At 37.5% G+C, this 12,449-nt stretch overlaps 1 protein-coding gene across 13 annotated transcripts in view; it reads right to left on the minus strand.

Moving 5' to 3' along the window:
- TCF4 (transcription factor 4) overlaps positions 1–12,449 on the minus strand; it is a 393,712-nt gene that overhangs the window by 169,806 nt on the left and 211,457 nt on the right. The gene's annotated exons all lie outside the window — the stretch shown is intronic.

A 12,449-nucleotide genomic window follows, 5' to 3' on the forward strand; every position in this document is an offset into this window, starting at 1 on the left:
GATTGCATTTAATCAAGCCCCCTAGAAACCATCACAAAATCATACTTTCTGGGCTCAGTTAACAACTAAGCTCCAAAGCCCATAGGGAAAAAACATATGCCCATCTTGTCAGGTTGATGAGATGGACAGGGACAATTGGGGCCAGAGAGTCCTGAAGCTAATCTAGCCCTAAGCCAAGTAGGCCTTCATAGTGAAAGATGGGCATTACATTAAAAAATGTAATCCTTCCAAGCTATTTATTAAATATCTGTCTCAACAATTTCTTTGAAATTCTTCGTAAGGATGAGTGTTCTATCCACGGTAGGACATCCCTCATTGCTGGAGTAACTTCTGAACAAACTGCTGCTGGTGAAGGAAAGCTTCACTGAAGTAACAACGATGAAACAAGCATGATTACATCATCCCTTACATCTGGGCCCAGCATTCTGCTATATTAGATCTTAGTTTAGTGTCTCCCTCAACTTTTCCAAGGGCCATCAGCATGTGCTATGACAAGAAGATAATTAAGATATAGATATAGTTTATGTCCAAGTGTTGGATCTTGGTTTAAAGCATGGATGCCAGCTATCGCCTGGAACATCCTTGCAGTTGGATTTTTTGTCTTCCTTCTTGCATATGGAAAATTTGAGTGTTTTCCAGGGACAAAATGACTCCATTTAATGACTCCATTTTACCCCTTAATACTCCTGATGTTTTGTGCCTCCATCTACTTTCGGATTATAACCTCAACATATTATGAAAAATCTGGTGGGGCTCTAAAACATTTTGAAGCTGTACTCCTCTCCCCTTCTGGGAGTTGAAGTCCAACATCTTAAAGTTGCTAACATTGAGAAACACTGGTCAAAAGTGTGTATCCCATTACCAGGCAGCAGGTATACTTACAATACATATAACTGACTTATAATTAGTAAGTGAATAACATTTCAGTTAGCAGTGGCCATTTATTTAACTTTTCTGATTTCATATGCAGCCAGCCACATAAAGGCACATGACAAAGGCACTTTTCTTTTTGTTTTGATCAGCTGAAATATTTTCACATTCATCATAAATCTGTTACTCTCAGAATTTTTTCTACTCTCTAGCAACGGAAGTTGGAAGAGGGGAACAGAAAGAGAGAAGCCAACAAGATTTAAGAAATTTTTCTTTTTGGTTTTTTGGGTTTTATTTGATTTAATGCTGCATCAATACAGCATTTATGTGTTTTTATATGTAGGGAACAGGAGGAAGATTTGATAATGGGTACAGATAACTTGCTATGAGAGCAAGCAGAAAAGTACTTATTTGACTAATAAAAAAAACAACTTAGTGATTTGTAACTGAATAGCTAAAATGAACTCTTATGTCTCCAGAGGTCTGCAATATGATCTTCACAAAAGGTAGCTTGCCAATTTAATTGAGGTAGTAGTTATTTATTTTTTTTATAGACAGGAATAGCTTTCAATAAAATCACATATGCCTATAATACTGCAATGGCAGATGTGTCTCGATTATTAGAGATGGGCTCTAGGGAATATATATAACGGATCTTGAAATTTGTAAGCAGCTGTTTAGAAGGGGGTGAAACATTGTAACACATACACACATGTTCCTTAAGTGCAGTAATGTTTTGTTATTTTACTGCAGATGTATTACAGAGATAAAATTTAATAACCTATTGAATACAGTTCCTTGATATTTATCATTAAATGTCATCTATCTATCTATCTATCTATCTATCTATCTATCTATCTATCTATTTCAAGAAACAATGTTTCTTGTCTTAGTGATTTAGTTTAATTATCAGAAGAAAAAAAATTGAAATAATGACTCAAGAGTCATCAAGAAGGTGTAAGTTTATATAAAGCAAAGTTAAAAGTGCTAATGAAACTACTCCTTATCTAATTCAAGAGAGTAGCCATACATGAGCCATGAAACTCACTGTGTGTTGCGGGAGGGATGTCACTCCCTGTTTTTCCTCACAGGGGAACTTTTATGATATCAGGATACTATATATAAGCTTGAGGAGATCACTCAAACAAAAACCTGCCAACACTAATAGGCAAGGATGACCTTGTCTATTAAAACTTCTCCATGATTTGATATGAAAAACACTGTCCACAGTTTAAAAAAAACCTGGGTTCTGGAATATAAAATTTGGTTTTAAGCTTAGGTATCTTTGTGTCCTAGAATGCTACTAGTGGGTTGTCTCTGTTGTGCTAATTGTGTCCTTGATCGGGGAAAGAAAATTTTCATATTTTAACTGCATTTTATTAAATGAATGAATATACGTAAGGTTACTCTTGAAAAGTTTTGGGACATCACAACTAGCATAAAAAGTATGCTCCTTTGCTTTGTATCTGGGTAACCTTAAATTTGTGAGTTCTGATTTACTAATCAACTAACTGATTTGGGGCCAGAATAATGAGAACAGTCTCCTTTTCCCTGTGAATGTAGCCACAAGTGTCACTGGAACCCGTTATATTAATAACAGCCTAAAAATGCCATATTGATGGTTATCCAGGACAGGGTTTTGCAATATGATGGTTGATTATGATGGTGGTATTAATACTACTACTACTACTACTACTACTATTATTATTATTATTATTTGCGGCTCCTTACTCCTTGTTTTTCAGTTTACTTTGTTTTGTTTTTTTTAAATACTCTTATAGCTAGTCAAGTATTTCAAGGAAGAAAAGAAGATCTGCTTATCAATTGTTATCATCAATATGTCTTATGGGGGTGTGCTAGCAAACTTTATTACTAAAATTATGACTGGTTGTTTTTCACTGAACATAAGAAAGCGTCAGGGTCTTCAGGAATTGAATTCACAATCTAAGTAATTCTCTCCTACAGAACAGAACAGAACAGAACAGAACAGAATTATTGATTAACCAAGTGTGATCGTACACACAAAGAATAGAGCTGGAAGGGACCTTGGAGGTCTTCTAGTCCAGCCCCCTGCTCAAGCAGGATAACCTATATCATTTCAGACAGGTGATTGTCTAATCTCTCCTTAAAAATTTCCAGTGATGGAGCGCCCATGATTTCTGGGGGTAAGCTGTTCCATTGGTTGATTGTCCTCACTGTCAGGAAGGGTCTCCTTAATTCCAGTTGCTTTTCTCTTTGTTCAGTTTCCAACCATTGTTTCTCATCCTTCCCTCTGGTACTTTGGTGACCCCCTTTTCCTTGTGGCAGCCCCTCAAATACTTGAACACTGCTATCATGTCTCCCCTATTTCTTCTTTTCTTTAGATTAGTCATGCCATAAAGGATTTGCTGGGTGGAGGCGTGGCAAATGAAGTAATGAACTAGTAAAAATTTAGGTAGAAAAAGAATTGTAGAATTGTTTACAAAACCAAAATTTTTCCCCCGGCTACTGTCCGGTTAATATTTCACATACTGTTTCATTGGCAGCATTCTGTGTATATATTCTAAAACAATTCATTTCATCACTATATCTACAGTTCCTTTTAATCCATGTGTAAACCAGTCTTGCTTACAAGATATGCAGAGTAAACTTAGCGACAAATGATTTTGCTATGCGTATCATAATAAAATGCTAAATTTAACAAGCTTTACTCTGAACTCAGTATTTACAGTTATTTGTAAATTTCCTGGTGAGGAGTGATTTAGGGTTCGAAAATGTGATCACAGTAATTAACATGCCGTATAGCCTGTTGATGTAGAAAGGGCTGCATATTTCCAAACTAAAGTGCTGACTATTATTACTCATGCCACTATAAAGAGTAGGAACAGCAGCAATTACTGTTTGCAGTGTGTCCAGATATAACTTTAGGTGGTCATCTACCTCCCTTTTGCTATTCAATTGCCATTGTTTGTGCTGCCCAGATGGAAAGGAAAAAGGGGTCTTTTGATTGTGGATATAACGTGTTGTATGGCCTGCTAAATAATTTAAGAGCTGAACTTCTTTTCAACTAAAAACTAGTGCTTGGGTTGGGGTTGGTTTTCCTTCTCTGACACATTTTTGTTTCTTTTGAGAGAAGAGACCTGGAATTAAGGAGAAACTTTCTAACAGTGAAAACAATTAACTAGTGGAACAGCTTGCATACAGAATTTATCGGTGCTTCATCATTGGAGGTCTTTAAGGACAACGTCTGAATTGGTATAGGGCAGGGGTCCCCAAGCCCTGGTCTGTGGACCAGTACTGGGCCGTGGCATGCCAGCAACTGGTCCACACAAACGAGTAAAGCCCCATCTGTAGGATGCAGGCAGCACACAAAACCATGCACTCTCCGGACCACGGAAAAACCTTTCTCCATGGAATTGGACCCTGGTGCCCAAAAGGTTGGGAACCTCTGCTATAGGGTCTCCTGCTTGAGGATCTCCAAGGTCCTTTCCAGCTCTATTCTGATTGATTGATTGATTGTGGTTATTTTTTTAAAAAAATAAAATAAAACCGGAAGTAGAAGCAGTCTTATTTTGATCTGACAGTAATTTTCAGGAACGTTTCAAATAAATTCTATAAAAATTGAATGAATGAATGAATGAATGAATGGGATCAGGCCATTGCTTCATTTTTCCAAGTTATTTGGTTTCTACATTCTGACAACTTTAAGATGTTTCAATTTCAACTCCCAGAATTTCCCAGACTGGGGAATTCTGGGAGTTGAAATCCATGCATCTTAAAGTTGCCAAACATTACGGTAAAGAATTCTTGACTTAAGTATTGCATTTTCCACTTATTTCTGCATTTGTGAAACTGCATATCCAGAGCATGTAGCACTGCCTAACTGATCTTTGGGAGATCCCCAAAGGCCTAAGCTGGGTCAGATCTAGTTAGCCTTTGGTTGCATAACTGTCCTGCTCCATCTAATAGTTTGGTCCTAAAACATTAGTGCAAGCATTTTCCCCTTCTTCAGTGTCAGGTAAAGGAATTTAAAAAGAAAAGGAGAGAAGAGAAAAAAGTCATTGTAGCAGTACATATGGCATTCAGAAGCACAAAACCGTGACACTTGGTGGTTGTTGTTGTTGAATGACAACTGAGACAACAAGAGGCTGGAAAAATGTAAGGACACAAATTGCTTTGAAACAGAGAGCATAACATCGAATTAGTGTCCTAGGAATGTTCCAGGTCAACAAAAACCACTCCCACCATTCGCTACTCTACTAGGAGCACTGGCCAATAGGAACTCAAGCTCCAGTGATGTAAATAATCTCCTCATATATTCCATTTGCTAACAGAACAAACATAAAATATATTTTGGATATTTAATAAAACACATTGTTTCATGCTACAGTGAAAACAAGTATTACAGGCAGTCCTCCTTTAGTGACAATTGAGCCTGGCAACTCAGAATGAACTAGTTGCTAAGTAAAACAAGAGCCGAGGTGGCGCAGCAGTTAGAGTGCAGTACTGCAGGCCACTTTAGCTGACTGTGTTCAGCAGGTCAGCGGTTCAAATCTCATCGGCTCAAGGTTGACTCAGCCTTCCATCCTTCCGGGGTAGGTAAAATGAGGACCCAGATTGTTGGGGCCAATGTAAATATATATATATATATATATATATATATATATATATATATATATATATATATATATATATATACATTGCTTACTGGTGTACACCGCTTAGAGAATGCTTGCACTTAAAGCGGTATATAAGTCTCATAAATAAATAAATAAATAAATAAATAAATAAATAAATAAAACTGAAGCTATGTTTTATGATCTCCCTTCAACTTTCAATTACTTTACAGACTTATGAATTGGTCACAAAGTTACTATATCATCACCATCGTAACTATGAGTGACTGCTAAACAAGGCAGTTACTAAATGAGGATTGCCTCTATAGATACCGATCTACTGATGTTAACCTCTCTGAGCAGGTTTATGTGCTCGCAGCAGATTTGGAGACCAGAAAGAGCTGCAGAAAAGAACCTGAACTTTCCCTCCCCACGCCCCGCCCAAACATCTGGTAATATTTATTTGGGGATTCAACAGATCTGTAAACAAAGGTCCAACCTGTTCAGCTGTAATGAGCATAACTTCCATTCATCTTTCAGATCCTCTTAGATTTTTTTCCATTTATAAACCTCCTTTCACTTTTTTCTTCAACATTTTGCTACAAATTGAAGATGTCAGATATGCTTACAAAAACAAAAACACCACCTTTTCTTTCTCTTACTGTTGAGTTATAATACATTTTGCCATATTGCAGTGACAGAATGTTAATATACACTGGTGCTTCCTAAATTTTCTGTTTTTTAAACATTTCATTTGGTAGGAAGTTGAGGTGTTTCTACAGATTTGAATGGATGGTGTTAAAAAAAAATAAGGCATTGGTTATCTTTAACTCATAATAAACAATATACATTTTCTTACAGTACACTTCTGCAAATGCCAAAGCTTCAATTTCTTAAAACACAATAAATGTTTTCGGATTTCACGTTCTTACTATTTAAAAAAGAAAAAAGTTCAAATGTATCCAAATGTTATATTGCTTTGGATTCTAACCCCAGATAAATCCAGTGAATCAAAATATTTCGATTGCTGAGCAAACTAAATTCTGCATGCACAGAAATCAGCATAATCCAGAGTTCCCATTCTTCATTTCAGCCACAAGTGGACCAATCCTGAACTATAACTGTTATGAAATAGGTTCTCGGATAAAACTCAGGTTACTGTGCAGAATAAAAAAAAATGCATGGATCAAAATACTTTATAAATATATAATTGAGTAACATAGAAAAAGAGAAATGAAAAGCATCTAGCCCAGTGGTTCTCAACCTGTGGGTCGGGACCCCATTTGGGGTCAAACGACCATTTCACGGGGGTCACCAAACAACGCAGTCCGCCATTTTTTCCCCCCTTTTCCTTAGCTGTGCTACTCCTTTCTATTCTATTGGCTTTTAAAAGCCAATAGAATAGACTCTCTTGAATAGAGTCTAATTCTATTGGCTTTCAAAAGCCAATAGGAATTGTCCAGGCTGTCTCTGCCCTGCTGAGCCGCCAAAAGTCCCATTCTGCAAACGGTGCTGCACCAGTTGAGTAGTCCTCGACTTACGACCGGTTGAGTAGTCCTCGACTTACGACCAGTTGAGGGTCGCAGCATTAAAAAGGTTGAGAACCACTGATCTAGACAGAAAGCTAGGAGATCACATGAGTTCATCAAGCTATGGTACAAATGGAACTGGCAAAAGGAGCAGGATCCCTTTCTGATAAATTAAGTTTAATTCAGGAAAAAGCCTCAGCTCAGTTTGAGACAACTCTGGATCCCCCACTGCTCTGTGCAGCCTTTTCAAAGGCAAGAGAGATACAGGTAGTTCTTGACTTACCACCAGTCACTTAGCAATTGTTTGAAGTTACGACAGATGTCCCTGGAGGGAATTGCTACTCATTTCTGAAGTTCTGATGGATGCCCCCTGGTCATGTGACCGCATGTCAGATGCTCAGCAACCAGATTACATTTTATTTTATTCTGCTTGTATCCCACCTTTTGGTTACTTAGTGTCATTAATGCAATTCCAAGAGACAGTGGAGGACCGGGGGGGGGGGGAGGGCTGGAGTGCTATGGTCCATAGGGTTGCAAAGAGTCGGACACAACTTAGCAAGTGAACAACAAAAATCCCCTCTTTATTACTTTTACAAACAACTCAAGGCAGTGAACATAATCAATACTCCTTTCTCCTCCAATTGTTCCCACAACAACAACCCCATGATGTGAGCTAGACTGAGAGAGAATGACTGGCCAAAAGTCATCCAGCTGGCTTTCATAGCTTAGGTGGGACTAGAACACTTAGTCTCTTGCTTTCTACCCTGGTGACTTAACCACTAGACCAAATTGGCATTTGCAGCTATTTTCAACATCCCATGATCATGTGATTATGTTTTAGGATGGTTTTGCCCCCCCTCCAAGGCTCATAATGAGCCACCGGATTGCTTATTGACCACAGTGTTCATATAATAATTGCCGTATATAAAGTATAATGACCGCCATTCATAATATTGGGTTGGTAACATGGGTAACCTGATTTACAACTGTTACAACTTACAACCATAATGGGTAGCTCCATTACATGCTGGAAAAGGAGCATAGCAACTGAACTCTTTTAATCTAGCTACCCATAGTTAAATCTAGAGTCCGCCTTTTGGAAATATTTGGAGCAGATAAAAATCACACGTTTGCACAAAACACCATGATGTCATTTCAAAAGAAAACCAAGTTGTATTTTTGCCACATATATTGTATGTAAACATATGATTACCATGCAACTTTGTTGGATAGCACCATTTACATACACAGATTTCTGTATGAATCCTATTAGCCTTGTTGCACTGAGGTGGTCTTAGTATCATGGTGGAGGGAAGGAAACATCACTTATTAATTAGCAGTCAACATTGCTAGCCATGATGGCATTGAACATATTTTTCTGGATTTTCTGAAGTTGGATGGGACCGAGAAGCAGAGTAGTTCTTTTTTTTTTTATTGCAATGGCTATTTCCAGAAAGTGATGCTTCTGATTTATTTTATTTTTCATTTCTTGATTTTGTTAATCATCTTGTTTTAACCTCTTGAAATCACTGCACATGGACTTTTGCAGGATCTGATGCTTCGTTTCAAAAGAATAGAAGCTTCACTATGATGTCACACACTTGCACAAAAGTGCTGGGATTTGCATTGAATGCAATAAAATTGTTATAGCTTATTTCCCAGTCCCTCAACCTCACTATTGGGATATTTCTGTTATTATGTTAGGACAACATAGGATTGGACATATTCTTAAGTTTTTAACTTAGTGCTGGCTAGCTGATGGACAACAAACACACAAGTTTAGAAACGAATGAGGAAGTTCTAATGTAAGTTCTGCCTCTGTATAGATCAGTGTTTCTCAACCTTGACAATTTTAAGGCATGTAGACTTCAACTCCCAGAATTCCACAGCCAGCATTGCTGGCTGTGGAATTCTGGGAGTTGAAGTCCACATGCCTTAAAATTGTCAAGGTTGAGAAACACTGGTATAGATAGATCTCATTTAACAACTAGTCACTTAACAACCATTCAAACTATCCAAAGTTTACAGTAGACTCCCCCTAAAATTACTTGATCTGTCATTGAAGTTATAATTGCCGTATCCACCCTCTATCACATTTTGGGTGCTGGGCAACAGGTTTGAATTTATGACTGGGTACAGCCTCCCGAACTCACAAGGTTTGCAACATTTTTTGCTGGTTTATAGCATTCTGCAAAACCACCTATTTGGGAGAATTGATTTGCTTAATAACCAGGTGGTTTGCTTAACAACTACATAACTCACTTCTGATCATCATAAAAATGGTCATAAAATGAAATCAGGCCATATGGTGACCCATTTAATGACTGCAATTTCCAAAATGGCAGGCTCAATTGTGGTTGCTAAGTGAGGTGTGACTCTGGTTTCCATTATGTCCTTAATAGGCATGGAGTTTTTACTTACTATTGTACTGATGAAACTAATTTTAATTTGGTTTCCACTTTATGCTCCTCTGTCTCTCCCTCCCTCCCTCCCTCTCCCTCTCATTTCAAAATATTCTTATAAACCATCCTGGAACTGAAAGGCTTTTTCAGTAACCAGGGAATCTGCTGTTGTGTTCTGGTGATGATATCAGCAAAGATACGGTTAAAAGTAAATTAGAAAAAATCATAGGCATTAAGTTTATCGTGGTAGCTAAATGATCTCTATTGACACTTTTGGATACCATTCTCTGGGGAATAAACACTAGAATTATCTTCTTAATGCCACGTTTGTGGTCTTTCTGAGGACATTTTGTTGGATCATGCTCAGACAAAATTCAAACCGACAGAACCCTTTATTTGAGTCAACAGTGATTAAAAATGGAATGTAGACTTATATTGTTAAAAATGATATTAGGCTACCTTCTAAAAGCCAGATCAATGTGCTTCACTGGCTGAATTTGATCCATGTGCCAATGTCGATCAGTGAGGCCCAATTTTAGAAAATCAAATCTGTTTTAAGGAACTTTATACTTATTTTCTATCAATTTTAATTTTGTAGTAGCTTATTTTAATGGCTGGGCTGAATATGACCTTACTATTTGGCTAACATCTTGTTTTCTATATTTTGCAGCAGGTGATCCCTATTCTTAGATTATTATTATTTTGCCCCTTGGCCATTTTCCAGGAATGTTTGAATATAAGCTTCTCTCCAATGTAAATTAACAGTGTTGAAAAATATCCAGCCGCTTCCTTATTTTGAGGACAATCAGAACTAAGTTGGTGCCACGGAAAAGATTGTTTCCTCAAACATCTGTTTCAGGGATCAGTTATACACTATTGAACTTTAACTGACACTATCATCTCATTGTGGAAAATAAAAAAGTTATGAATAATTTGGATACTAGGAAAGGTAACTACCGATTTTCATGTGTTTACACAGCACTTTGTAAAGTAATGAAGATTTCACAAATAGCAGTAGATAGCAGAAGATAGCAGTATCAAAGACCAGAAGAGGGAGAGAGAGAGAGAGAGAAATAGAGGGAGGGAGGGAGGGAGGGAGGGAAAGAGAGAGAGAGAGAGAGGGAGGGAGGGAGGGGGGGGCAATGTCTCAGCTACTGATAGATAAATGGCATAATAGTCAGTAGCTAGTTAAAACAGTTTAATAGTGGGAGTAGATATAAGACAATATGGACTGATGAAAAGAAATAGAGAAACACATAGCAAATGTGCTTTTAGAAAAAGCAATATTGTACTTTGCTGTTCCAAAAGGGAAAGTAGCTTGTACATAAGATAAAAGGTTAGGAGGCTATTGTAGAAAGACATGGCTAAAATCAGGAACTTACAGACAAAGGTATCATTCAGAAGATAAATCTCCTTCAGGTAACAATACCTATTTCACAGAATGACTTCCTTTTGCTGGGAATTATGGGAGGCATTTATCCTTAAGCATATTTACAACAACACATGTCCGGAAACAAAAGGAATTATATCTTAGTTCAATAAATGAGTAAGATCTAGGAAAATCGTGGTGGTAGCAGCACGAAGGAATACTTGACACTACAATGAAAGTGAAGTAATTTAAAATAGGAAAATAACCTTTATCGCAGATGATGCTTATTTTGGAAACAGCCCTTTTATTGTAATGAATTTCAAATGCCACAAATAATTTAATAGGCTGGATCTATAAAATCCCAACCAGATAAACGAGGCTCCCATTGCACTTTTCCTTCCCTTTCACCCATTCAAAAAATATAAGTGAAAGTTTAAGGGAGCTTTAATACGACCTGAATTCATCTGATAAATACCCCCCCCTATTAAAAAGAAAAGGGAAACCTGTAGAAATGACAATCAGCTACCGTCCAAAACAGCCCAAAATCATAATCAATAAAAAACAGCCCTCCTCCCCCCCAAATTGCAGCTTGTTCTACCTGCAAAAAGGAAACATGTCACCAAGCTTCTCCTCCTTTGTTTTGACCCTCAGAAACCAGATACAACAGAGCAAACCTTTCACAGGAATTGAAAGCTTTACACTAAAGCCACACATTACATTGTTTGCTGCCAAAGCTATCTGCTCCAATCATTTGCACAGGCACATTCCAAAGCTGTTTCCACTGCTCTGAGAAAGCTGTAAGTTTCCTTTCCTGGGCAATTCCTTCCAGAAAACAGGGATGAATTATATTTGAGAACACATACAAGTCCATAGTTCTTGACTAAGGCAGTCTCACGTCTCATTTCCGCAAATCTCTTGCTACCGATCTAGATAGAATGGATAGTAGATCTGAGTAGGCTGGAGAATCAAAACTTGAAAAAATGAACAGATGCACAAAGGCCCTGGAATGCCAGCTCTAAGGATACATTAATACTAAGTATGTGTACTTTTCAAGGGAAGATTCTATTTAATTACTTGGACTGTTTATATTTTGCTATGCTTAATTAAGCAAAGTAGCAGAACTCACCTACCCCAACCCATTTCAAAACCTCACACTGTTCCTCTATGTTGCTAAGAAAGTTACCGTCACGATAAATTAAGAAGAAAAAAACTATGGAGCTCTTCTGGCTTTAAAATATGTAAAGTCTGAAAGGGGTAAAAGAGGGTAATGTCTTCCAAATTAAGCAACTGTTTCTCTGGGGCTGAAAAAATAATACAAACAATAACTGTCCTAAAAAAAATCTAAGGGAGAGAGAGAGAAGGAAGGGAAAGGGAAGGAAGGAAGGAAGGAAGGAAGGAAGGAAGGAAGGAAGGAAGGAAGGAAGGAAGGAAGGAAGGAAGGGAGGGAGGGAGGAAGGAAGGAGAATAAAGCATTCTGAGGAAGTAGTAAAACTGGATTGCAGTATATTTTTTATCTTGCAAGCAGCTTAACATTTAGCTACTGATAGCAATTTTAGATGAAGGTACTCTCATTGGAAATTTAAAAGTATGCAAATGCAAACTATATAGTGGCACAAACACACACAAGCTATGCCTTTGTATTATATTGGCATTTTATTATTTAATTAAAATACTCTTATTTTTC

This window comes from Crotalus tigris, unplaced genomic scaffold (assembly GCF_016545835.1).
Source record: "Crotalus tigris isolate CLP2741 ecotype Arizona unplaced genomic scaffold, ASM1654583v1 scf7180000023830.6690815, whole genome shotgun sequence".
In the NCBI taxonomy this organism is placed as follows: Eukaryota; Metazoa; Chordata; class Lepidosauria; order Squamata; family Viperidae; genus Crotalus; species Crotalus tigris.